The sequence below is a fragment of the Erpetoichthys calabaricus genome, chromosome 2 (genome assembly GCF_900747795.2).
Source record: "Erpetoichthys calabaricus chromosome 2, fErpCal1.3, whole genome shotgun sequence".
NCBI lineage: Eukaryota > Metazoa > Chordata > Cladistia > Polypteriformes > Polypteridae > Erpetoichthys > Erpetoichthys calabaricus.
The window spans coordinates 282,240,895-282,267,562 of NC_041395.2; the positions used below are offsets into that span (position 1 = coordinate 282,240,895).

The window sequence follows — 26,668 nt, forward strand, 5'->3', positions numbered from 1 at the left end:
CTGCCAGTGACAATGTGATCTTGGTGTTGAGTTAAAGGTATGTAGTGAAACCAGAGGTTAGTAGAAGAGCAGGAGATGAAAGGGAGAGTGTTTTGTGCTTGAGGCCTAGTGGATCACGAGCATTGGCAAGTGGATGGGCCACCTCACCAACAGAGATTTCAGTCTATGTAGTTATACTCCTTGGGAAACATACTTTACTTTCTGTTTATTAATGTGTTACTTTTGCATTCTCCCTGTGATCATTTCACCTTGTATATTCTGTATATAACAATGAGTAGCAAAATTCTAATTTTACCAAAAGTAATTTATATATATTATGCATAAATTATATATATAAATTCCTTTTGGTTAAGTTTTTTTTTTTTGGTAAAGTAATGTTTTGGAAAATATTTGCCCTGTGCTTATACTGTTTAATTTTTTTGAAGAATATTGCTATGCTTGTTTTATTTCAAATCTATGTGCAATGTATTGTTCTCTTATGTTCTTCTTGCTTTGTGGGCGATTCCCCAAGAGGAGTGGCCGTCCTGATTTCACCACTCCCAAGAAATCCCTCTGGCTATTTAAGATCCAGTGAAGAGAATCTCAGGTAGTGGCACACTGAGTGTGTTGGCAGTGTCTTATGTGAGTTTTGCTTTCCATTAAATGTAATGGTTTTCTGATTGTTTCTGCTGTTGATTTTGCTTTTTGGTACTTCTTTACTTTGGATTGCCTTTTAGGCACGTCCTTTTATGTTCTTTTGAGAATTTTTTTATTTATAATGATTCTTCATTTCAGTTTGTCTAGTCAAGCCAGAATCTTTTAAGGCATTAACTTAAAAGCCTGCAGCTAGGAATTGTGGGCTGGCTAGTTGGTGGTGAGAAAATTTTGTTGGACAGGTCAGTGGAAAGTCTGGTCTGCTTTTGGGGCACTTTTTGGAGACCTCAATCCCTTTCCATTATAGTTCTGGCCTGTGATCATGGCACATGGTAGACCACATGACTATCTAGGGAACATTCTTAACCCTAAGATTAGCCCTAGGGACTGCCATAGAAGTGTTGGAGGCATATAAAGCCATACCTTGAGTATATTTAATTTAATTACGTTTTTTGTGTGTAACACTGTTCACTGAGTTCAGGCTCAAAGTGCATTTACACCTTTACAAATAGTACTTAATGTATACATATAAAGATAAAGTTTTATTTAAGCACATACTGTAATAAAACAAAGCAACTCTGATTAACACAAATGGATCCTCACAATATATGTCTGGTCACAATATTGTTTAGCTATAGACTGCTGACAATGGAGCAGAAGAAAATGGAGGTTGAGTTTAGAGTAAGAGATGAATTGGGCAAAGGCTCCTTCTGGAGTCAGAACAGGTGATATTGGAGGGGAGTATAAGACAGTCTTTGCTACTACTTTTTGTATTTACTGCCCTTTCTCTCAAATATCTTCTGCCTTTCTAGTATTTTTTTGGTAAATACAGTAAATGTCATTATTTTTATAGATCTTTCATTGGTACTTTTAGTTCTAGGCTAGGGTGGCACATGAGGAAGTTAACAGAATAAATTTTACCAACACTGTATCTTTTCTCAGAGCTGTTTTCATTAACAATATCAGTTAGCAGAATTGTGTTGCTTAACCATCTGCAATAGTTCAATTCCCAAGGCCTCTTGTATAATATATAAAGCCTGCAGCATATTAAAGATTCCCTAGCTTAGCCAAGGGTAAGTCATGTTTGTTCGAGAAGTTTCCTTTTATCAAATGATCCTGTAGCTTGGTGTCTTCCATAAAACCATCTGGGAGGGATGAAGGTAATGAACTGGAAACATCTCCTCCTTTCCCTGTTTCAGCTGGCACTGGGGATCAATAATGAAGCAGGCAGGAGATATAAACTCTGCTGCTGCAGTATTCAGATTACACCTCTGCTTTAATTTAATCAATATGCACTGTACCTTAAGTCGTACTGTGCAATTATTCTCCTTCATTGACCTACCAGAACAGCTGCTAGTTCTTCCTATTCAGCCTTCCAATACTGTTGCTGTACTCCTTGTTATGGATGAGTTAAGACCCTTTTCATGGCCCCTTTACACAGAATGATGATTAGAATGCTTTACTGATATGACCGAGTGCTTTTGGCTCAAGAGTGCCTGAGGGAGAAAAGAGCAAATCTCACTGTCAGTATTACGTGTAATCCTCATATGTTAAGGAGTCAGGTAAATTGTACAGTATGTAATAAGCTCACTGGAATTTTAATTTGTGCTTGTGGAGATAATAAAAAAGGGTAAGACAAACCAACAGCGCTTGCATTCAATAATGAGAAATAATACACAACATAAACAGAGTATATAATAATGTCCGTATAATACTTTATTCATTACTCATGGCTATAAGGTGCCCTTGCTACCTTCTTCAGTGTGGATTAGATGTCAAGAGTCCAGCTCAATTCAATATAGGCAGTCCCCGGGTTACATACAAGATAGGGATTGTAGGTTTGTACTTAAGTTGAATTTGTTTGTAAGTCGGAACAGGTACATTATTTTAATAAATGCTATTGTTGACCGACTGTAACCAAGTGCTCTGCCAATGAATGATGGGGTTTCACCTCTCTCTGACCTTTTTATTATTTCTACTTTATTTTCAATGGTGATGGTTTTCCTCCTTTTCTTCTTTACTGTATCACCAACACTTGTATCAGATTTGTGTTTCAGAGACATTCTTGAAGGGTGAAGACAAAAGGTTAAGATGAGCTCTTCTGCACAGTACTGTACACATTATTACAGCAGGAAGGCACCTGTCGTCAACACGTCTGATGTACTGACAAGAGACAACTTCCTGCTATGTGTGTAACAGTACAAGCAGGCTTGCTATTGGGAATGAATGGGGTGACGAGGGGCGGTTCATCACCCGCCCACCACACAGTCACCTCCACTACAGTGTGCTGCCTGCAGCGTTCGCTCACCGAGAACGAAAATGGTGCGGCCAAAGGCGGGTAGTGAATCGCCCACCACTGCCCCATTCAACAGGCAGCCACCTGATGCACACTACAGTGCTACCTCCAGCACCCCGTTCACCCTCATTGGCCTCCGTTCAGCCACAACCGGGTCACCGCATGCAGTATTACCAGCCTCCCACTGAGAACGAATGGGGCAGCCATTTGTGATGGGCGGGCAGCGAACCACCCCATCAAGCCTCCGTCCTGCACATGAGCAATAGCTGTGGCCCCGGTAACTATGGATCCACGGGTCACCGCTTGCCGCTGGGAGCCGCCCGAGGGACACTACACTGCACGAGCAGCGAAATCACCCCCTCCAGCCTCTGTCCAGCCACCGCTTGCAGCGTCCCCAGGCCAAAGATGATAGAGCGGCAGTTACTGAGGCGCATGCTTTGCAGCTGCTGCCCCGTTCATAAGTCGTAGGTTGGATGTCCATAAACTGGGGACTACCTGTAATGATAAAAAATGAAAGGAGCCTGAAACAGCCAAACATTTTCACCACTGCACCATCATCAGAGCTTGGGCACAGTTCTGTCCTGATGTCCCTAATGAGTTTCTCTGCCCTAATGACATTCAAGGGTATAGCAGAACCCAGGGAGAAGCTGCCCCTAATATCACACACTTAACATCTCTCTTTTCATCTGTGCTGATCTTATACTGTAGACAGAAGGCCAAAAACATTGCCCTGCCCAGAGAAGAAACAAGAAACCTCTTCTCAGAAGACAGTCATGGCACACCTATAAATCAGAGCCTTGAAAGTGTAGATTCTTGGCAATCAAATTCAGGGCTATAGGCAAGTACACCAGAGACTATCAAGATGCTGTCATCTTTTGGTCACTTAGGGCAAAGGAGTTATATTACAGCCAGGGGTTGTTCTCTGAATTATTTTCCTTTATTTCTGTCATCTTTGTTAACTTTTAAGTATTATTTTTCACGTTTGTTAAAATTATGTATTTTTAGTTAATATTCTTTTGTTTATTTATTATGTAGTGTCTATGTATTGTGCTTCTCTGTTCTCTTGTGTCTCTTGTATTTTTGGGTTGAACCCTAGGAGGTGGGGCCCCCGATGTCATTGCTGAAGGGCCGCCCTCAGCCAATATACTGTATTGCAGGATTTGGAGCATGGATCCCTTTATGTTTTTAGTGTGCTTTTTTTCTTGTGTTATGAATAGAGTCTTTATTTAATTTTTTCTGTGTTTCTCTTCTGTCTTTTCACAAGTCTGAGAACTCTTTTTTATTTGCCACTAATTTTGAATCTGACATCAATGCTTTATGATCAGAGTTTTATGTTTTGTGTTAATTTTTGTGCGCTGTTTTCAATGGTATTTTGGTTATTTACATCGTTTCATTAGGACAGCTCTGCGTTGTAAAGGGGGCATGACCTCAGAGGTAGTCAGCTGGCAGTATCAACAGGACGGGTTTAAAGATCACCATTTCAGCAAATTCCTTATCCGAGTTGGTGTATTTAAAACACCATTTTGTCAATCATTTCTTTCTGACTATTTTCTAATAGTTTGTTTTCCTGTTTTCATTTTGTGCTTTGACTTTAATTTTTGATTTTCGATTTGGCCTTGTTTACAAGTGCGGTAGATCTTAACATCTAGTCAGGACCGGGAGGGTTGCGGTGTGAAGCTTTTGGGTGACATCAACGTTGGGCCTTTTCTGGTCAGCTCAATAAGAAAATGAATGCATGGTTAGTGATTGCATAACTCCCTCATTTTACTCCCCATAATTACTATGAGCCGAACCTGTGAGAAACTCTTGAAGATCATGGGAGACACAATAATTGTGTAGATTCATTAGGGTAATGAAATAACTTAAAAAAGCATGCAAAAGACTGAAAGACCATCTTTACTCAATTATATGGTTTAACAACAACGCAATAACATCAGATGAAAATGGTGCGTTCTAAATTGCGATGCCAGAGTTACCTCAGAAACAAGCCCAAGGTACAGTTTAAATGTTCATAATCAGGGAGGCAAGGAAACAGAGAAAGTCTAGCAGGCTCACTGATACTGCCTGTTTTTAATGTAGGGCAAATATACGAGTCGGAAGCATGAGAGCAGTCAAGGACTAACTTCACCCTATGGCCATTTCTAGCCTACTGTAGGTAGGCTTTATGTTGTGCTTGTTTTGTTAAAAATATTTTTTATTATCATAATTGTTCATCCTTGGTATTTATGTTAGAGTAAAATACTGTTTTTATGTTTGCAGTTATATATTTGTACACAAGTCAACTGTACAATACAAATGCATGCTAAATAATGATTAAAACTGATATTACCACCATTCAGAGCTTTAAAGGTCCTCTTTTTCAACTTAGTCATCTTGTTTTTCTACACACTTGACCCAGCTTTTTCATGTCAATTTCTTGTTGCTGGCACCATGAGTGTCTCTTGAAGCAAATGATAAACTAATAGAGTTCGCTCAGGGTGGCACAGTGGATGATGTGAAATTCTGAAGTTCCTGAAGTGTAAATCCAGATTTGGCTTCAATGGTATGAGCTGCAGTCCTTGGCATTCTGCTTAATCAAATTAATTTTTCTGATTCCCCAAAGGTGCCTTAAGTGTTTGTCATTTTGTCAGCAACTACATGATATGAGATTTATGTATAATTTGATATCACTCTCAAAACCAGAAAAGGATGCAAGCAAGACCACTGAAACTGAATAAAATGAAATAAACAAGATTCCAATTTAAAAATAAAGGGAACCTTGAAGACTATGTGATGTGCCAGTGCAGATGTCTCTGTACATTGCTAATATTTTCACGTACTTTTAACTTCTGTTACTGTGAGCAGGTGGACGTCGTGTCAGTTCCTCTGATATACCTAAGAAGCCAATCAAATCTTAAACATGGTAGTATTGACCTAGTTTCTGATGCCATTGAGAGGCTTTTGGGACCAAATGTTGGAGCATATGTCAATGAATTATTTGTAGCACAACCTTCATTGTTTAAGTTATTTTCTTAAAGGCTGAAGTTGCATATTTGCTATTGAGACAATATATTCTCCTGGTTTTATTATACCTCCTCTGTATTTAGCAATTATCAATTTTTACTGCCTTGTATGCTTTTTCCATTATCATTCCGCTATGCCTTCTAATGTATATCGGTTTTTCTGTTTCTCTTGAGTTTATTCACCATGTTTGCTGGCATTTACCCAAACTTTCAGGAGTGCTCTAGGGTTCTCTGTAACCTTTTGTTGTTATAATTTGGTTTTGTTTTAAGTTCTTTTTTTCATGTTATATTACATTTTTTTTCCTGGTTTTTCTTTTTTTACTCTGTGGTTTTGAATAATGCAGAATTTGTTTCTGATTTTTTTTGTTTGTTTGTTTAAATGCTTTTTTAATGAAATTTTAAAAATTTTAATGTCTTCCCACAATTCCATATTGTTCTATTATAGGCACCACCATTTTTCTTTGGTAAGTGACTAGCTCAAATGACAGAAAGTGATGTCAGAAATAATTAGGCGTAAAGGTCAACACAAAGACTTGTTGGTCATCCAGAGTTGCAGATAAAATCTTTATTATTGCGAGTGCATTTTTGTTTAATGATTTGATGGTTAAGACCCTGGGCTTTAATCCTTTTGACTTTGATTTTTCCAGTTACTTTTAGGCTTGACAACAAATTGGATTTGATTTTTGGTTAGCATCGTTAGATGATGCTTCTTCTTGAGATCCCTTTCATAATAATCTGCCTCATCTCTCATTGTGGCAGAATATGTGTGAGAGTTCTAACATGAGGAGAATTTTCCCTCAATTCTCTTGTTCTGTGAGTGCCTGGTTTGTTATTACTTTATTCATCTGTTTAATTTACACTTTCATGTATTATTTAACTAGTTGAAATATGTATTAATATTTATGTTGAGTGTGCTCAGTTTAAATTCATCTTATTATCGCTCTGGTTATTAAGGTTTTTTTGCAGAAGTCTCATTTTTGAACACAGGATGCCCAGAGTTGCTGTGAATACAACTGGATTGTATTTGCTTCTTGTTTCTGCTGAGATACAGTATGTGTCTTTCTAACTGAAGTGATCTGCCAACATATTTTCTTACCACAGCAAGGGATACCAGGAATGGACATTGATACCACACAGAAGGGAAACCATCCCTCAACCACACACCCTTAAATAATTCAAAGTACATCCTTCCACCAGTCTCATTCACCTTTCCATCAGTCCCACAATACTATTCTTCATTTTGCAAAGTTGCTTTCTTGATTCTAGTCTCACACATTTCTCCATCTGTCTTCATGTCTGCCTCTAACTCTAAGCCTCTTTGACAATATCTGATCATACAAGTGTTTCATCTCCAAAATGGAACTTCAGCATATTGTGATCTACCTGAAAATAATCAGTTCTGTGAACAATGTAACCTTAAAGAATCCATTGACAAGAACCGTAGAATAACTTGGAATTTGGACATTTTTGGTAAATATAACTGAATTACCTATGTCTCACAAAGCAGTACTACAACATTTAAAATATTTCTCAAGTTAAACAAAAATGTATATTACAGTAAACCCTCGTTTATCACGGTTAATCCGTTCCAGACTCTACCACGATAAATGAATTTCCGCAAAGTAGGATTCTTTATTTATAAATCGAATATTTTCGCAGTTAGAGCATAGAAAACCTGTTTACGGCCTTCTAAATACGTTTTTTAACATTATTAGAGCCCTCTAGACACCCTTTAGTCAAAAGTTTAAACTGTGCTCTATGACAAGACAGAGATGACAGTTCCATCTCACATACATTCCGTCTCAAACATATCTTCCTCTTCAAAGGAGTGCGCATCAGGAGCAGAGAATGTCAGAGAGATACAGAGAGAGAGAAAAACAAACAAGCAAAAATCAATAGGGCTGTTTGGCTTTTAAGTATGCGAAGCACTGCCCGACAAAGCAGCTGCAAGGAAGGGAGCAATGTGAAGGTAGTCTTTCAGCATTTTTTAGAGAAGTGTCCGTATCCTCTAGGCCAGTGTGCGAACAGCCCCTCTGGTCATACCCCCTCTGTCAGGAGCAAAGAATGTCAGAGAGAGTGAGAGAGAAAAGCAAACAATCAAAAATCAATACATGCTGTTCGGGCTTTCAAGTATGCAAAACACCGCATGGGAAGCATATCGTATATCATTGAGGAGTTTTATTTAATACGTAATACGTACTCTGGTTGGGTAGCTTCTCAGCCATCTGCAAATAGCGTCCCTTGTATGAAATCAACTGGGCAAACCAACTGAGGAAGCATGTACCAGAAATTAAAAGACCCATTGTCCGCAGAAATCCGCGAACCAGCAAAAAATCTGTGATATATATTTAGATATGCTTACGTTTAAAATCTACAATGGAGTGAAGCCGAGAAAGTCGAGGTGCGATATAGTGAGGGATCACTGTACCACAATATAGGACACCCTGACATTTCACATTTTGGCAGCCAAGCACTTTTTGTCGAAAAGCAAACTGCCAGACACTTTTCATTCCAGTAAGAGTTTCAGTTTTCTCTCTACAGGTCCTCTTTGGAATGCAGCCTCTGGTGCTTATCTGATAAAATGATCAATCGCAAAGTGACACCCCAGAGATGTCTTCTTGTGCTACCAGTAAAAACACTTGCCTTGAATAAAGATCCATAAGTCAATGACTGTCAACCTTGAAGGACAAACCTTTGCACCAATTGTCAACCAAAAGGGATTGGCTTATGTACACCTAAGAAACCAATGGTAATACTTCTACTCCTTCCTTTAAAATCATTGCACACACCAAATCTATGATTTCCATGTATGTTCACTGCTCTCAACCTGGCTGTAACTTGTGCTTTCAATAGAAGGGACCCCATTGCTTAGGGTGTGGCTGTTGAAAAGGCTGGAGTGATGCCTTTTAATCTGAGTGGCAATTTGGAGCTGGACTGGGAGAGTGGAAGACTTTTCTCTTTTTGAGCTGGACAAGCTGTCTACAAATTTAAGCCTTGCTGAGGAATAGCAAGTGCATGAGTATGAGGGAGACCGTACATAAAAGTCACATGTTTGTCTTCCAAAAGACAGGAGGTGACTGATTACCAGCTTCCCAGCAGAAATAAACTTTGACAGCCAAAAAATGACACTACATGAAAACAGCAGTACTGCCCATAACCAGAAGGTGTGACCAGTTCAAAGAAGAAGAAGAGCTCCTGAACAAAAGAAAGAAAAGTTTGCTTAACTTCCTTTCACATACTGAAGAAAGCTGACCCAAAAGGAGCAAAGCATCTCCTACACTAAACCATATTTATGAGGGGAGAACCCAAAACTTCCTGGAATCAGTCATTTGCATAGAAATAGAGTGAAGTTTTTAACTATGCCGGCAGATACCATATGCCTAAAGACCTGTTAATCTGTCTGCCATTTATTCTGCAATTGTTCTGCAAGCCATACATCAAGACAACCGATGATCTCGTTTTTCTGCATTAGTGAACTTTTTAATAAAGGGTTTCCCCATGAACATACTGTTAACAAGTGACATTACAAAAGCATCTGGAAAAAACCCAAGCTGTTGCATTTTGTACTGTGACAGCTCATGTGCACACTTCTTGTTATGTGCCTTTTTCTAAAGAACAGATTAAGTTCAACTAAGCTGTAGTAATTTTATGTTTTGTGTTTGTTTTTTATTGTCCTTCATCCATATTTCTATCTATCTATCTATCTATCTATCTATCTATCTATCTATCTATCTATCTATCTATCTATCTATCTATCTATCTATCTATCTATCTACATACTGCATATATTTTAAATTTATTTAAATTTAAATATATATTTAAATGTATTGATATATAGGTAGAAACTTGTAAATATCTATCTTCTACTATCCTTACATTATGTATAAATTGTATTATTTGGTTTATTGAAACAAGTGTGTCTGGGTTATTTGTTGAAATATTGTCTGTTACCACGTCTGGACCACAGCAGAAAAAGAGAAAGTGATTTAATGTAGACTTTAGCTGATTTATGAACCTTGTTCAAAAATGTATTATATCTCTTTGTATTTCTGGTGACCCAGCTGGAAGGCGAAACCGAGGTTCTTGGGTGGGTGGAAGCTGAAATCCTCACACACACTACATTAATTTGCCATCCCTGGATAGGCGTCTTGATATTTTTTTTTAATTAATTACTAGCATTGTCAAAGGCAACACTGATAGTTAATTGACTGATATTATCAATTCTTCTTCTCACACCATATACTGTACATTTCCTGTATAAACTGAAAAGACAAAATATGTAAAAAAGGTGATCATTCAAAATCATTAGTCAAAGACAAGAAAACAAAGTTTTAAACAGGATTTGTTCAATTGTCGACTAATTTGTGTATGTCTATTTTGTAATGACTAATTTGCAGGTTCCACAGTGGCCTCTGTGCTCTGATAATGGTGCCAACTTCAACTGTATGTTCTGACACTTTTTTTATTATAAAAAACATCAAAAACTATGACCATCTCTAGAAAACTGGCTCAAATCTAAATAACATTAATTAATAAGAATCAATAACACAAGGATGTGGTGCACCTCTCTCTGCACTGCTTTTTGGCATAATAGAGCTCACCACTTTGAAAATACATACATATTCAGTAATTCTGCCTGATTTTGTACAAAATTAAGTATTTGTTAATAACAGTTGAAGAATGGACATTTGTCTTCCTATAACACTTTCATTAAGATAAAGATGGAGGGTTAATATAATTTACAAAGTGTCATTTGACCTGTTTTATTATTTTTGATGGAATAAATTAAAGTAATTTAACATTTATTGCTCCATATCTCAAACCTCACTCTCTCTAGTCTCTGGGTTAGTCTTATGCCTAGAAATTCTAAGATAACTTCCAACTTCCAATGATAGAATGAATGGATCTGGAAATATCTGGATGGATAGGAAATGGGCTGAGTATGGACATGTGCCCTCTGTTGGATTGCTGTCCCGTCACTGCTTTGATTCTACAGTATATTTTTCAAAGATAGATTAGTAGGCAGGTTCAGGAAATGGAGGACCAGACAAACAAATATTTATTTATTTTGAAATATAACATGAAAACTGTATGAAATGTGAAGTTGTCGTAAAAGAATGATGTTCAGTGCTACACTTCAGCAGCAAAGAAAGCTTAATGACAAGGTAATAGACACAGCATAGAGTACAATTCAAGGCAAACTACAAGCAGGCTATGTCAAGGGGTGAGTTAGGCCCAGGCCCGAACTAGTGTCTCAGTGCTATAGGGGTTGTTGTTGCAGGATTCTTTTGTGGAGTGGTGGTGGCAGGGTAAGTGACCGTCCATATCATTTTCTTTAGAATGAACCTTTCAAAAGGACCTTTAAGTGACACATTTGCATTGTACCTTTTCTGCTTGCTTTTTCTTTTCTCGTAGCCACTGTAATACTTTATTCCTATCTCTATTTGTGTTCACCATTCTTTCAGTTTTTCTTGAAGCTAGTTTAGTTACAGCACATTAGCTAAAATGATAAAATATATTTTAGCTTGTAACTGATGACATAGTTGGAGTAGGAAATTCTCAAAAGAAAGGTATGATGTTAGATGTAAATAATGCATCTTCTCTCCCACTAATTTTATTTAAGAGTTTTGTGTATCACTTTATTTTAAAAAAATACACACGTACACATAGGTATTTATATTTTTACTAGCTGTGTAAGCCTGCGCTGTAAAAAGCATGGGGTCCTAGAAACTATTGACAGCATCAGAAAAAAAATTTAAATGTAGAGATGTCAGGTAATTGAAAGGAACTACTCTGGGCATCTCTCTCCTAGGAGGTTTCGTTTTGCTGATGTGCTTGCATCATTTGTGCATTAGCGGCTAAGTGACTGTCTTTCTTCGGTGGTTTTAGTTTGCTGACATGCTTACCTCACTTGTGTGTTAGCGGCAGGAACAAAAGTAAAAGGGATACCGTTTTGCCAATGTGCTCGTCACGCTTCTGTAATAGCAGATAAGCGAGTGACTCTCTCTTTGCATGTTTTGTTTTGCTGATGTGCTCGTGTCGCTTCTATATTAGCGGCTAAGCGAGTGACTTTCTTTGGAGGTTTTGTTTTGCTGACGTGCTGGCCTTGCTTGCATATCCTTGGAGTTGGAGCCCTTACCCCGACTCCACCTCTCACTTCCCGGGCTGGACAGACACACACTTCCACACATAGATGTTTATATATAAGATGCCTGTATGAACAGGGGTGTGAATTAACTGGCAGAGAACCCTGTGTTGCCAGCTGCTTTGCCTCCGAGACAGCTCAGCCTACAAGATAACATGGCAAAGGGATATTAAGAGTTATTAAAATAACCAAAGAATAACAAAGTTACAAGCCATTAATAGTCACTTTTTACATTTCCATATGAATTATGGGTGAAAGCAATGCACTGGCGTTTTCATAATTTAGATCAAAATCAGCAAGTTCCTTTTTACTAGATTTAAAATTTGTTGAAAATAAAAAGGACTACAATTTCTGTTCATATTATTTGACAGTGTCTCCAACCATCATTTTATGTTTAACACAGAGAAAGGTTTTGTCAGTTGCAACTGTATTTTTTGGAAAAATGTGCCAAGTTCATTCTATTTAGAAGAAAAATATCTGCAGTATTTGTTACAAGCTCTTTGGAAGCTCTCAGTTATTTTAAAGCATTGGATAAGTCATCCAATCACTGTCAACTTGGGAATACCCCATCCATTTTCATACTTGTTCATGTGATATGTTTACTTCTGTTGAGTGAACATTGATGTTTATTTTATTATTTAGAAGTCTAGACCATAGAGAATCAATGTGTTACCAACTAGAGTCATCAGAGAATGGAGAAAGTCATGTGACACCATGGGTCAGGTTTTGTCTATAAAAACTATTGATGCTAACATAAAAATCTGAAACCTATAAGGAGCAAAGGTGGCTTCTCTTCAGTAAAAATTGATTAGAAATTGTTTTAGACAGATAACTACATAATTACACATTGTTTTTGATTATTGTGGAATGAAAGTGTCCTTCTCTTTACAAATTCAGAATTAAATTGTGTCAGAAAGAGATGAAATATACGCTATCTGCTACTGAAACTCTTTATGGAGGACAAATGGAATCCAAAAAGCGATACATCACCTCCCACTCTCACCGAATCTAGTGAGACATACTATTGTGTAATTGCATTGAAGTGCCCTGCAGCTTCTTGGAGGTTTGTTTTTTTCAATTTTGAAGAGCCATGAGTGTGCTTACAGAGAAACAAGCTTAGCAAAATGGATGGCCTGCTATGGTAGTACAGAGTAGTTAAGAGACTGGACTTTTTTTAATAAGAAAGCTGCTATTCAGTTCTTACCTTTGACTCACTATGTTAGCCTGAACAAGTGATTCTGTTTTACCAAATTAGTCTTATTAGTTAAGATGATGTCTGCTATGGAATGGTGCTTTATACTGTATAATATGCTTAAATTCTATGTACTCACATACAAGACATTGTAATCTTACGAGTTTTTTTTTTTACTACATACACCTTGTATTCCTTTTTTTTCCCAGAATCAAGCCACCTGCATGTGCCAAATTGTACATATGATGCCAAAGAAACTCAACACACATAAAAATAACAAGAGCCTATTCTTAGAATTTGAAATGAAAGGGTAAGATAATGTGGAATGTCATTCAGAATTGCAAAAAAGGCAGATGATCAATTTACAAAAGGACGAGTAATAATTGCTACTGTGGCCTGTAATTGTCTGAAAAGTGTTCCGTTTTTAGGTCTTTTGTAATTGTACCACTGGGGTACAAACAAGCACTGACTAAGCAAATGAGTTCTCTGGATTCATCAAAACAAATTGTATTATTCTTTTTTTTTCTAGTGTGCTGTATTTTGGTCAGGGCGGAACGGTGGCGCAGTGGGTAGCGCTGCCGCCTCGCAGTTGGGAGACCTGGGGACCTGGGTTCACTTCCCGGGTCCTCCCCGTGTGGAGTTTGCATGTTCTCCCCGTGTCTGCGTGGGTTTCCTCCGGGCACTCTGGTTTCCTCCCACAGTCCAAAGACATGCAGGTTAGGTGGATTGGCGATTCTAAATTGGCCCTAGTGCGTGCTTGGTGTGTGTGTGTGTCCTGCGGTGGGTTGGCACCCTGCCTGGGATTGGTTCCTGTGTTGGCTGGGATTGGCTCCAGCAGACCCCTGTGTTTGGATTCAGCGGGTTGGATAATGGATGGATGGATGTATTTTGGTCAGAATATAGTGAATTGAGTAGGTTCAAATGATGGATGGAAGGAAGTTGTATGCCTTTTTTTGGTGTGTTCACATGTAATGCAAAACGCCCCAACTGCAATACCCATATGTGTCTGTCTGTCCGCATGAAACACCATCCAATTTTGGACCAATTGTAATGAAATTTGTAACATTTATTTTTCAGATAAATTTGTTAGGAGAGTGGAGTTACCACAATAATAAGATAATTATAACAATAATAATAATAATAATAATCTTGTGTCAGACCTTGTCTTCTTTCCTGGTCTAAATGCAAAAAAAAATAAAACAGTCAGAGATGATTGGGAAAATTGCCAAACTTGGGGACATAATTTTTTTTAGCTTAGGTTTAGATAACTGTCAAGAGCAAAATAGTCTCTTAATTTCTGGAAAGAACCTGGCACAGCCCCCAGAATCATGGGCATGAAGTCAAATTCACAAGCATCTCTCAGTGATGGCTGAAGCAGACATTGCTTATAAGCAATCATGCTGTTGTGTCTCCTTAGTCCTGCAAAAATGTCGATTTTAATAGACTCCTCTCCTGAAGTCACCTTGATCTTTACAGAAGGACATTTTTTCTCCTGTTTTACTGTAATTAATAGATTTAAAGGGACAGACACAATTTCCCCAGGGCAGAGGTGTGTATCTAGTGAGAAATACAGGAAATATTTATTTTTAAACTGTCACATCAAAGGGCAATTAGTTAGTCATCCTTCCTAATTAGCGTCCAGTTCAGAGGAAAGCTGACCCCATGGCCTACTTGAGACATTTTTCTCTCCCCTGTGAGAGTTTTAGGTCATTTTCCTCTCTTCTTTATGCAAAATTAGTATATCACAGATAAACTTCTAAAAAAAGTCTAAATTAGGTGGCTTACTTTAGCAGAATTTTCTTCATGTATTTTAAGGTTTTCTATGTGCTACTTTTTTCACTGGTGTTATATTATTGTGTTGTTTCATTCTGGACAGTTTTAATTACTGGTAGGACATCTGTGACTTTTTTCAGTTGATTCCAGAATCATATTAAAATCATCAGGGTTAAATTAACTCTTACACTCTTAAACTAACCCTTTGAAGTCCATACTGTATATTGTACAGTGTATATTGTAAGTATTAATTGTAAAAGGCGCTATATAGCGCCCGACCCGGCACAGACTCAGGCAGAGGCACGTACTTTAATAAAAGGCTTTTTTATTTCTTCTTCAGCCGTGGGGCACGCCTTCCCCGTGTCCCACAGGCCCAACACAGTCCCAAAAGCACTTCAAATACAACAAACCACACTTCTCTCCACCTCAGCACCACCACTCCTCCTCCTCCTCCTCAGGCTTAGTCCTCTTCCTCCCGACTCTGGCTCTCTGAGTGGTGGTGGCTGGCCCTTTTTATATCCCACCCGGAAGCGGTCCAGGTGCTTGGACACCTGGTCCTAATTGCCCTTCCGGGTGGGACTGAAGGTATGACCAGCCAGGCTGCTGACTCCACGCAGCTCCCCCTGGCGGCCATCCGAGCCCCCAACCAGGCTGTGAAGGACTCCATCTCCCATGGAGCCATGTGCCGGGCTGGGGAATCATTGGCTGCCAGGGAGGCTGCCACCAAGCGTCCCGGGGGAGGTATTGAACAGTCCATGGCTGCTCCCCCGGAACAGATGTAGCAGAGGCGTCCCTGCCGGGCATGGGACCCGGCTGTCCTTTACATAATTTAACAGTGGTGATTTTGCTGTAGATGATATGATCACAGGATAAAGATATTTTGATTTTTAATACATGATAACAGAGTGTCACAGATGTGCAGTGGATAGTACGGCTTCTTCATGGTTGCATAACCCCTGGTTTGAGCTTCTTGCCCAGTTTGAGTCTTCTCCTCATGCCTCTGTTGGGTTTTCTTTGGGGATTCTAATCTTCCACCCACATCCTCAAAGATTTACATGTTAGGTCATTTGATAATTCTAAACTGGCTCTTTAGGTATATAAGGGTCTGTTTGTGAGTGGACCCTAGGCTGGCACTCCATCTGGGGTTACTCCACTTGGACCAAGTGGTTTTAACTTGTGTTCTGTAAAAATATATTATTCTGTTCATTAAGAACATGCCATTTGGAATTATCATGATAATATGTAAACTATAAAGCCTAAACCAGTCAATATTATCACTTACTACTTATGAGACCCTGTGGTAAGTAAAGACTTCTGTCACCAGTGTTTTCTTTTGTCTCAAATGTATCCATAAAGCACTTACTGCAGATTAGTTTAGTTTCCTTGTTCCTATCCTGTGGAACTCCCTACTCAGATCTGTCCTTGAGACTTCACTCAGTATAACAATTAAATCAAAGAATCCATCCTTTTCACCGTAACCCTCTAGAACTGTTCTCAACCATTACCTCTCTCTTCCATGTTTTACTTTTGCTCATTCATTATGCTACTTCCATTATGCATTTTCACTGATCTTGATTTTTGGGTCTTGCTAAGGACCCAGCTGATGTCTTCCAATACCATATTTTTGCTTTGCTTTGCAGTATTCTTTTAATTTTTAAGGTTTGATGGTTTATTTTTATCTCATTTCCACTGAAAATTGGCATGTGACATTATATTGTAAATGTGGCTATATAAAATAAAGACTGATTGTTTGCCTTGAGTGGGACTGGCACCCTGCCTAGAGATGTTTCTTACATTGTGACTGATTTTATCAGTAGAGGCCATGATAGCCCATGGCTATGAATTGAACTCTGAATTGTATTAAGCAGAAAATTTTCAGTAGTGATTGGAAAGCATGTATCATCACCTGTAGTGAGCGCTAGTGGCATGCCTCCAGGCTCTGGGGCCACTTTTGTTTTCATTTTATATGTTGCCTCTTCATCAGGTTATATGTCATCATAATATAAATTTGAATCTTTCTGATGATGGCAATTGCCGATATAAGTGCTGCGTGATCTTTTTGATAAAAAGATTTAACCAAAATTCCAAATTCTGGTAAAACAGATTTTAATTTTTAAATCAGATCATTACAAACAAATTCAGTATGTGCTTGGAATGATGGCTTCCTGTATTAAGCCATGGGTTAAAAATATAAGAAGAATTTTACTGCCATGTGAATGGAAGTTTGGGGGATAGGGTTAAAAATTTGCTGTCGACTTTCTAATTCTATGATGCTCAAAATCTTGTGATAAATTGATTTTAGCCTGGTATCCGTATGTGCGTTTGTGTGTGTCTCTGTGCAAGCCTGTTGTTTTTGGATCCAGTTTGGTCCAGGATTTATCTCCATGGGGGTATTTTCCGTACGTCGCTTAAATCATCCGAGATCAGATGCCTCATCTTGGATGAATTAATGCCAGTGAAACCCATTCGGGATAAGTCGGTTTTTCAAACGCAGCCATGTATTAGATTAGTGTAGCTGGATCTAATCATCCAAGATGATTGCGCACGCCCGCGCTGAGTGAAAAGCCCATATATATTGAGTCTAGAAAACATGATCAGCAAGCCTTTGATAGGCTGTAACAAAATAACGAATGAACAGGTGCATTTTTTTTTTCACACAAGCGGAGCAAGACCTTTTATTCGAAGGACATGAAGAATTTCAAGATTTAATATGCACAAGGGGTAACACTGCAAAAGCAGCCCAAACCAGAAAAGACGGCTAGCAAAAAGTGGCCAACAAATTAAATGCTAAGTAGTGTGCATTGTACTTACTGAATGCAGCATTTCATTTCCTATGTGTCAGATTAATTATTATTTAATATGTCATTATTCCAGATCAAACGTGAGCACAAGGAGAACATGAGAACAGGTTAAAGTGAAGCACAAGAATATACTTTAAACTGGTAAATATCTATATATATAATTCACTAAGCCGGAAAACAAGTAGCCACCCATGGAAAGCACGCCAGAAGGGGCGTGGATTCACTAAGCCGCCGACAAGTAAGCTGCCAATGGCGCACGCAGGAAGGAACCACGGCCACCAACTCTAAGACCATTGGATTACGACGACAACTCGCAGAGCCACGCCCACCAACTCGGACGCGTCAACTGGGAAAAAACGGCGTCATTTATCTTCATCTGGGCTACAGTACACATGCACCTCTGAGCCACGTTGACTTTTCACTTACGACGCACGACCGCGTGCACCATAGCAAACTGTTTTACACGCAACATGCAGCAATTCGTTTCCGCGACAAACATGCATCTTCTTAGATGGTCCTGCAGGAACAGGGAAAACGTTTCCCGCCCACCAATACAGGACCATGTAAAAAGAGGCATGTTTGTCGCGAATGTCAATTGCTGAATGCACCGACTGGCAAAAAATGGCCGACAAATTAAATGCGTGTGCATTGTACTTACTGAAAGCAGCGTTACGGATTTTGCAAATGTTCATTTTTTTCCCTCTGCTTAAAAAAATTTAAAAAGCGGCGTGATTATGCAACATATACTATGCCGCGGCTTGGTATGCAGCATTTATAACAGTTTGTTTGTCGCGGATAAATTGCCTTTTACTATATAAACGCGTGTGCATTGTACTTACTGAAAGCAGCGTTACGGATTTTGCAAATGTTCATCATATATAATCCACCAAGTCGTCCAACCGTGCGGGCGCATTTTTTCACACAAGCTGTGTGGGTGGGTTGGTGTTAGTTAGTTAATTAGTTCCTCGAAGGATTTCAACATTTAATATTCACAAGCGTGGTTGGTGTTAGTTAATTAGTTCCTCGAAGGATTTTAAAATTTAATCATCATCATATATAATCCACCAAGTCGTCCGACCGTGTGATACAAACGACAGAGCACCGCCCAAGAACTCGAACCCCTAGACAGACACGCCCACCAACTCTAAGAGCACCAATTCTATGCGCCTGCCCGCCTGACTGTTACCAGCGTTCACCGCAATGTGCTGGAGTGTAAAACCATCACAACTATGATAGTTGTATCATCAGTTGAACTATCAGATGCTGTCTATATCTAAGAAGATATATAGATACTCATTATATAGATATATATATATTATATAGATACTCATTCATCCAGCACGCGTCCGCCCACGCTCAAGGCATTCACAGTGCCTGCTCATATGCTTGAACACAACAACTCCCCACACACAAATCTTGCTTTATTTGACTCAACACGGGAAACCTCACCCTGCCCGGACACGGTGAGGATTGACAGATTGATAGCTCTTTCTCGAATTGTTCCCCACGAACGAGGAATACCCACTGAGTACGGGTTATACGCTCCCTCTGAGTACATCCCTGCCCTGTGTACGCTCACAAACAACTCGCCACACACAAATCTTGCTTTATTTGACTCACACGGGAAACCTCACCCTGCCCGGACACGGAGAGGATTGACAGATTGATAGCTCTTTCTCGAATTGTTCCCCACGAACGAGGAATACCCACTGAATGCGGGTTATATGCTCCCTCTGAATACGTCCCTGCCCTGTGTATGCTTCCCACCCCCCCTCCTACTACTGTGGTCGGGTGACTTGGTGGATTATATATACGTTACGGCCAAAACCGTAACATATACAAAAGCAGCCGAAACCGCAAAGAACAATGAAAGGACAACGTGGCTCAGAGGTGCACAGACGACAGGGAATCAGGAGAGGAGTTGGGGGCATTAAGTCTTTGATAGGCTACAACAAAATGATGAAAGAACCGGCGCATTTTTTTCACACAAGCTGGGTGGGTGGGTTTTAGTTAATTAGTTACTCGAAGGATTTCAAGATTTAATATGCACAAGCGGTAACACTGCAAAATAAGCCCAAACCTGAAAAGATGGCTGGCAAATTAAACGCGTGTGCATTGTACTTACTGAACGCACCGTTACGGATTTTACAAATGTTCACTTTTTTCATTCAAAGCGCTATCCACACAGGGAGGAACCAGGAAGCGAACCCAAAATCTTCCACAGTCTCCTTACTGTTAACCAGAAACACTACCACTGTGCTACAAGGCAGAAAATGCAGTTAAAGAATGCACCAGGCTCAATTTTATTTTCACTTCTGTTTGGACAACTGTGTCCTTCAGGAAGTGTTCACCCATCAATACATAATTATGCGGCGTATATAACTATTTAAAGAATTGTTGACGTAAAGAATCATATATAATATAAAAAACATTAATTCTAAAGCTAATAAGAAGGCAGACAAGCAAAAAACAGGTGGCGGTCCATGCAGTCCAGACCTAACCCCTGCAGAAGAGTTGGCTCTCCAGCAAAATGCCCATCGCCCTGTTTCTGAGGGCATTCCAGGGGGAAGCTCCTCCTCAGAACCAGTGGCTGGATGCAGTGGTCACTTCTTTTCAGGTAAAGGATGGTCATTGCATATATTTGTCCTCAATGTGTGCCATATGTAGGTTCCATATAGCCCTCTTTTTTTGTTGGGTCAGTTGCAGGGAATGTCATATCCCTTGAACCTGTGTCTGACCAACGAGATATTGACGAAGGTCAAATATTTGATGAAATCACTGCGTCTGATTATTCGGATCTGTGTACAATCCAGTTGCCCAATCACATTTGGAAATCCTGGGTAATGAGAATGCTAGGCTGATTGTGAGATTCTTCATGGAACTGTGGGTGTTTTTGCCTGTGTATTGCCTACCTGCAATGGCATGAAACACCTCTTTTATTGTCTGCACGCAGGTGTCCAGGAAACACTATGAAAACTCAAAGGAAACATTTCAGAGCCAAACAGACTTTACAAACTGCCTGGCAAACTGCACTTTTAGATAGATTTTCCGCTTTGCCTACAGTATATAAAAAAGTACTGCTTGCAAAAAACCTCAAAGCAATGCATACTGTCTGTGTGGTTGTGAGAGCCCAACTTTGCCGAGTTTGACTTCGAGTATAAGGTGCTAATAAATCTTTGAGGTACAATATTCCCCCCTCGGCTAAAGCGGTATATTTCGAAACGAATTTCTTCCTGGAGCAATAAAAGATCTTGCCGATCGCGCAAACCCCTCACTATATGATATTCTCTTCTTATAATTTGCGTACCAATATCAATTGGTCGCTCATTCATGAACAACGAAGTCATGAATAAATGAATTCCACGCACGGACTGTGATTAAGTGTGTGAGCTAATCCTTGTTTACATCGAATAAACCTGCTCTGAGCAGGTTTGAGGATTAGGATGTGTTGTTATGACAACACATCCAGCAAGAGTTTCGAAAAACCGACAGATCCAGGATCAGGCCAAATCGTCAACAATTACATCCGGCTAAACGAGTAATCCACATACGAAAAATACCCCCCATGTCTTTCAAAAACAGTTTGACTTAACATCCAACAATAACTGCCATAGAACTTGTTTAATTCAAATGCGATTTTTTTAGTCTGCTTCATTTACTCATAGGACCAGGCCTATTTATTTTGAAAATTTTTGCATGAGTAGTTTTTGAGATACATAATTTATTTAAATATATGTGTACACACACACAGAAGTGTGCACACACAAGCACACACACTCACACCTTCAAAAAAATGTATAAATTAAGGTAGCTGACAGCTTGTTCGCTCTACAAGAGCACATACTGGATGGTGAACAGTAAGAAATACGCACAGCACGATAGATTTGTAAAGGTCAACGTGAACTGAGGCAATAAGCCATCAGGGTACTAATCTGTGCAGCTTGTTTACAATATTTGACCCAATGTGTTTACTATCACATTAAATAGTATTTAAGTTGTTCACATCATTCAATTTCCTGTTCATTTTACTCTACATTTTATGTGCACATAATACATATAAATTAATCTTCCTGATTGTATATTACTGTATAGTAACAGCAACTGTATTGTATTGTAAGAATCCTCCATTGAGTATTTTCCTGCAGTATCACTAAAATGAAATTTCCATGGAAGTATTATATGGACCATTCTATGGACTGAAGTTTGGGAGGTTTGATTGTCATATTTGAAAAACTGGTGAATTCTTTTTTTTTGACATTTAGCAGTACAGCATAGTGAAAGTTAGATCTATTTTACCTATTGGTAACACATTAAAAAAATCATAATCTTGCTAGGATTATTAAAATGTTTTAATTTCGTATTTAAATCTTTGAACATTGAATTGACTTCAGTGGTGTAGCTAAGGGTGGGTGGAGGGGGCGGTCTGCCCCGGGCGGCACATTTCTGGGGGTAGCATTATTGGCCAAAAGGCTCAGTACAATTCGTGTCTAAGCAGCAGAGTTCGGAAAAATTTAATGAATGAAAAAAGTAAAATTCTCTGATTTTTATCCACAAATGCTTCAAAAATAATTTTCAGACTGTCCTTCTGTGATGGCATCTGACACAGCAGTTGAAATTTATGAGGCAATAACAAAAATAAACATAAATATTAAACCGGTAATAACTTCTAGGAAGATAAACAACTAATTTACAATTTATAATTTCATTTCGTTATCAATCCAAATGTGTTCTTGCTCTGCGCAGAAAAAATCCCAACCTATCACCTGTACACAAAACCAGTTCTGGTTTTCGTAACGTAATTATATTAAACTAATAATTAGAACACGGCTTATCAGTGCGTCTATACTATATTCTTGTCTAGTTGATGCTTATAAATAATTATATGTGAAAAATTATTGCTGTTTCTCTATATTTAAATAAATCTATGCAAAATTTACCTTAACTTTTCTCTATACGTCATTTTAATTTTCTATTTAAATAGGTTAGTATAGTCAGATATGTTGGAGGGAGGCAAATTAAACCAACTCCCCGCCCTGGACGGCACGAACTCTAGCTACGCCACTGATTGCCTTTAGTTGATACCATTATGACATGCAGAGTGCTGAGTATTATTGTTAGCAAAAGGTCTTAGATATAAACAGAATGCCAGGAATCATGGTCAAAAAGAAAAAGCAAGGATCAAAATACCAGGAAGAAAAATTAAAACTGAACAACCAGAACCAAAGGGAAAAACAAAAGTCAAAGAGTAAAGAGTTCAACAGTGTTCAAGAGTGCAATAATTTTTTCGGTGATTATTGTCTAGTTGTCTACAGGGCAGAGATAGTAATTCACATCTAGGTAGGTGAGTTCAGAGATTTCTGACATGGAGCCGGCATAGCAAGCACATCCCTGACACCTCACATGTTGTACAAAACACATACTGAGGTGTGCAAGCTGCTGCACAGTTTGAGCTTCTCAAACATCTTTGTGATGGAAACCCAATAGGTGCTGTTATTCTTCCTAATCATTTTTTTTTTACATTTTCTTACTTGAATAGATATTTTTCTCATATTCTTACATTTATTATATCAGTCAAGAAATATCAACATGATTTATTTAGTTTGTTAAAATCTGGTTCTCATTTATTTTAAATTTTCTTGTTTATTTATACATGTTCTGTGTGCTAATCATTGCACAAGTGGAAATTATACTGAAGTAGTTGCATATTAGTCATTGTCAATTACACCATTTTGTATTTTTGTTGGTTATCACTTTTTTGGTATCATTTTTCAAGAAAACACCTTAGAAAGTGACATAACAGTATATTCTCAAACCTGCTTAGTCCAATTCAAGGTCACCAGAGGTATAATGGTAGCACTGTGCACAAGGCAGAAAACAGCATTGGACATGGTGTCAGTCCATCACAGGGCCACCCACACACATAGGGGACAATTTGAAATCATCAGCTAACCTAACCTGCCCATACATGGGTATACATGGGAAGGATGTGCAGAATATACACAGACAAAAGAAAAAAGGGAATGTTTAAAATCATTTTCTCTGATAAATAAATTGCACAGTGCATAATTTTTCTTACTGTAGGATAATAACAGAAAAGGACAACTGATTATAGAAAGAGTTAAATGAAAATGAAAAGCAGCAACGAGTCACTGAGTACGAAATTGGTTAGATCGAAAACTTGCAGCCAGAGTACTCCCCCAGGATAGATCTTGAGAACCACTGATGCAGAAAGTGCGAAAACTGTGTATTGTTAGTAAAAGGATTCAGGCTATGAAATGTAAATGTATATTCAGTTCATTAACTGTTATAATACTTAAAAGTACCTGTATTCATGCATATGTAGGAACTGTTAGCAATGTGCTTTTTTGTATGTAATGTTAGTCTATATTTGGTAATATATCTTGAAAGTACACCACAAAATTACCTCCCGCCATGTATTTCTTTAAGACATGGCAATAACTTTGGTGCCTCTTTCTACAAACATAACACCCTAAATATGTATCTATGCATCCATTATGAGCATAACTTTTCTGTGGAAGAAATTCTGGGGGTTGTGTGTCATATCAGGCTTCAGACGACAATCAACACTAGATGGGACTGGATGGAACTCAAACAAATAACCAAGAGTCATGGGTTCAGTTCCTATGTCCAGACACTTCCTGTGTCAACATTCTGTGTTCTGTCCATTTCTGCATTGGATTTTCTCCCACATCCAAAAATGTGCTTGTTAGATTAAATGGAAACTCTGAATTCATCCTTATTTGAGTGGCAGTCTGTGTGTATGATTGTGCAATGGAACCAACTAGCATTTTGTTGTAGGTTAGCTGCTGGTTTGTATGGTAAGTGAAACAAAAGTTTTGAGGTAATTTATTTATACTAAATGAATCACATTACCAGAGAGTGGCAACATGTTGCATATTGATTAGCACATGAAAGTAAGAATTTCACTGTACTCTGTACACATAACAACAACATTTATTTATATAGCACATTTTCATACAAATGATGTAGCTCAAAGTACTTTACAGAATGAAGAAAGAGAAAAAAAGACAAAATATAACAATACAATTAGGCAATATTAATTAACATAGAATAAAAATAAGGTCCAATGGCCAGGGAGGACAGAAGAATTAAAAAAAAACTCCAGGCAGCTGGAGAAAAAAAAGCAAAATCTGCAGGGGTTCCGAGGCCACGAGACCACCCAGCTCCCACTGGGCATTCTACCTAACATAAATGATCTCAGTCAGTCCTTATGGTTTTCAGGCTTCACATGGAAGAACTTGATGATGATGGTCATGTGGACCTCTGGCCTTCAATCAATCAATGTAGGGACAGCGCGGTGCTTTGATCGGGTGGTGGTGGCGCAGATCGCCACCACAGAAAACTGGACAAAGTACAGCAGAGAAAGCAGGGGTTAGTATTAATTTCGAAGTCACCATGAATGATAATGATAATTAAATGCATATACAGAATATCAGGATTAAACTGAAGTGAAGCTATGAGAAAGCCATGTTAAAATGATGAGTTTTGAGCAGTTTCTTAAAATGCTCCACCGTATTGTACATGACAATAATGACCAAATAAACCTGTAAACCCAGTTGTGCCATGATAGGCTCTGGAACCCTGTAAATCTGTAATGGAAAAAGCAGTTTCCTAAAATAAATAAATGAATAAAAATTATTTTGTTCATATATGTAGACACTAGTGGATCAAATCCAGCCACTAGGTGGGCAAACCATCTCAACTTGGTGCCAGTCCCAAGCCCAGATAAATAGAAAGAGTTAGCGTCAGGAAATCTTAATAATAAATTCAATCCAATCATTGGCAACACACAAGTGCCTCACCTGACCCCATGGGAAGTGAGCGAGGGCTACTGGGTCAAGGATGGGCCGGGATAAAGAAATTTATCAAGATGAAGCAGAAGACAACGACAGGGGAGGAAAGAAAAGGGCAAATTAAATGTAAGAGTGGCAATGCTTAATGTTGGTATAATGACTGGGAAAGGAAGGGAGTTGGCAGATTTGATGGGAGGGAGGATAGTGAAAGTGTTGTGTGTGTAGGAAAGTAGATGGAAGGGAAATAAGGAAAGAGAATTAGGAGGGGGCTTTGTACAGTGTCTCAAATAAGCAAGGGAGAACTATGTAGGCATAGTACTATCCAAAGAACTGAAAGAAAACCTTGTCAGTGTGAACAGGAGGAGTGATAGGGTGATAAGTGTCAAGCTGGACCTTGGTGAGACTGTAGTTAATCTCATTTGTGCATATGCTCCTCAACTGGCCTCTGAGGAAGAGGAAAAGAACATTTTCTGTGTACAAATGGATGAAAAGCTTAGAGCAATACAAGACGAAGAAAAATTATTGTTGGTGATGGGTATGTGGGAAAGAGTAGAGAGATAATAGAGATGGTACATGGAGGGTTGGGAGTAGGTAAGAGAAATGGGGAAGTGGAGAGGATAATCAGTTTTGCTGTGGGAGCAGATTTGGTACTAGTTAACACATGTTTTGAAAAGAAAGTAAACCACCTTGTCTGTGACTTTCAGTAGTGGATGAAGGGAAAGCCAAATAGACTTTGTAATGTGTAGAAGATCTCATTTGAAAAATTTAAAGAATTGTAAGGTCATAAAGAGGGAAGTGTGACAGTGTAGCATAAAGTTGTGGTGATGGGTTGGGAGAATCAGCAGGTGAATAAAGCCGAAGCAAGCAGTACAGAGGATAAGGTGGTGGAGATTAAAAGAGGAAAGGATTAAGAACAGGTTTAGGGAGAAAGTTTTAAGTGAAGTGTTGTCATTTGAGAGTGTGGAGGAATGGTTGGTGGGAAAAAATAGAA

The 26,668-nt window shown here is 38.7% G+C and overlaps 1 protein-coding gene across 4 annotated transcripts in view; it reads left to right on the forward strand.

Moving 5' to 3' along the window:
- zgc:171482 (zinc finger protein) overlaps positions 1 to 26,668 on the forward strand; it is a 581,354-nt gene that overhangs the window by 499,816 nt on the left and 54,870 nt on the right. For 3 of the 4 annotated variants that reach the window (XR_007934136.1, XR_007934135.1, XR_007934137.1), the window contains 2 exons: positions 6,589 to 6,755; positions 6,898 to 7,116. The exons of the other annotated variant lie outside the window; for it this stretch is intronic. The gene's annotated coding sequence lies outside the window, so the exon portion shown is untranslated. Of the gene's footprint in view, positions 1 to 6,588; positions 6,756 to 6,897; positions 7,117 to 26,668 lie in introns of those variants that run through there. 4 annotated transcript variants of the gene reach the window in all.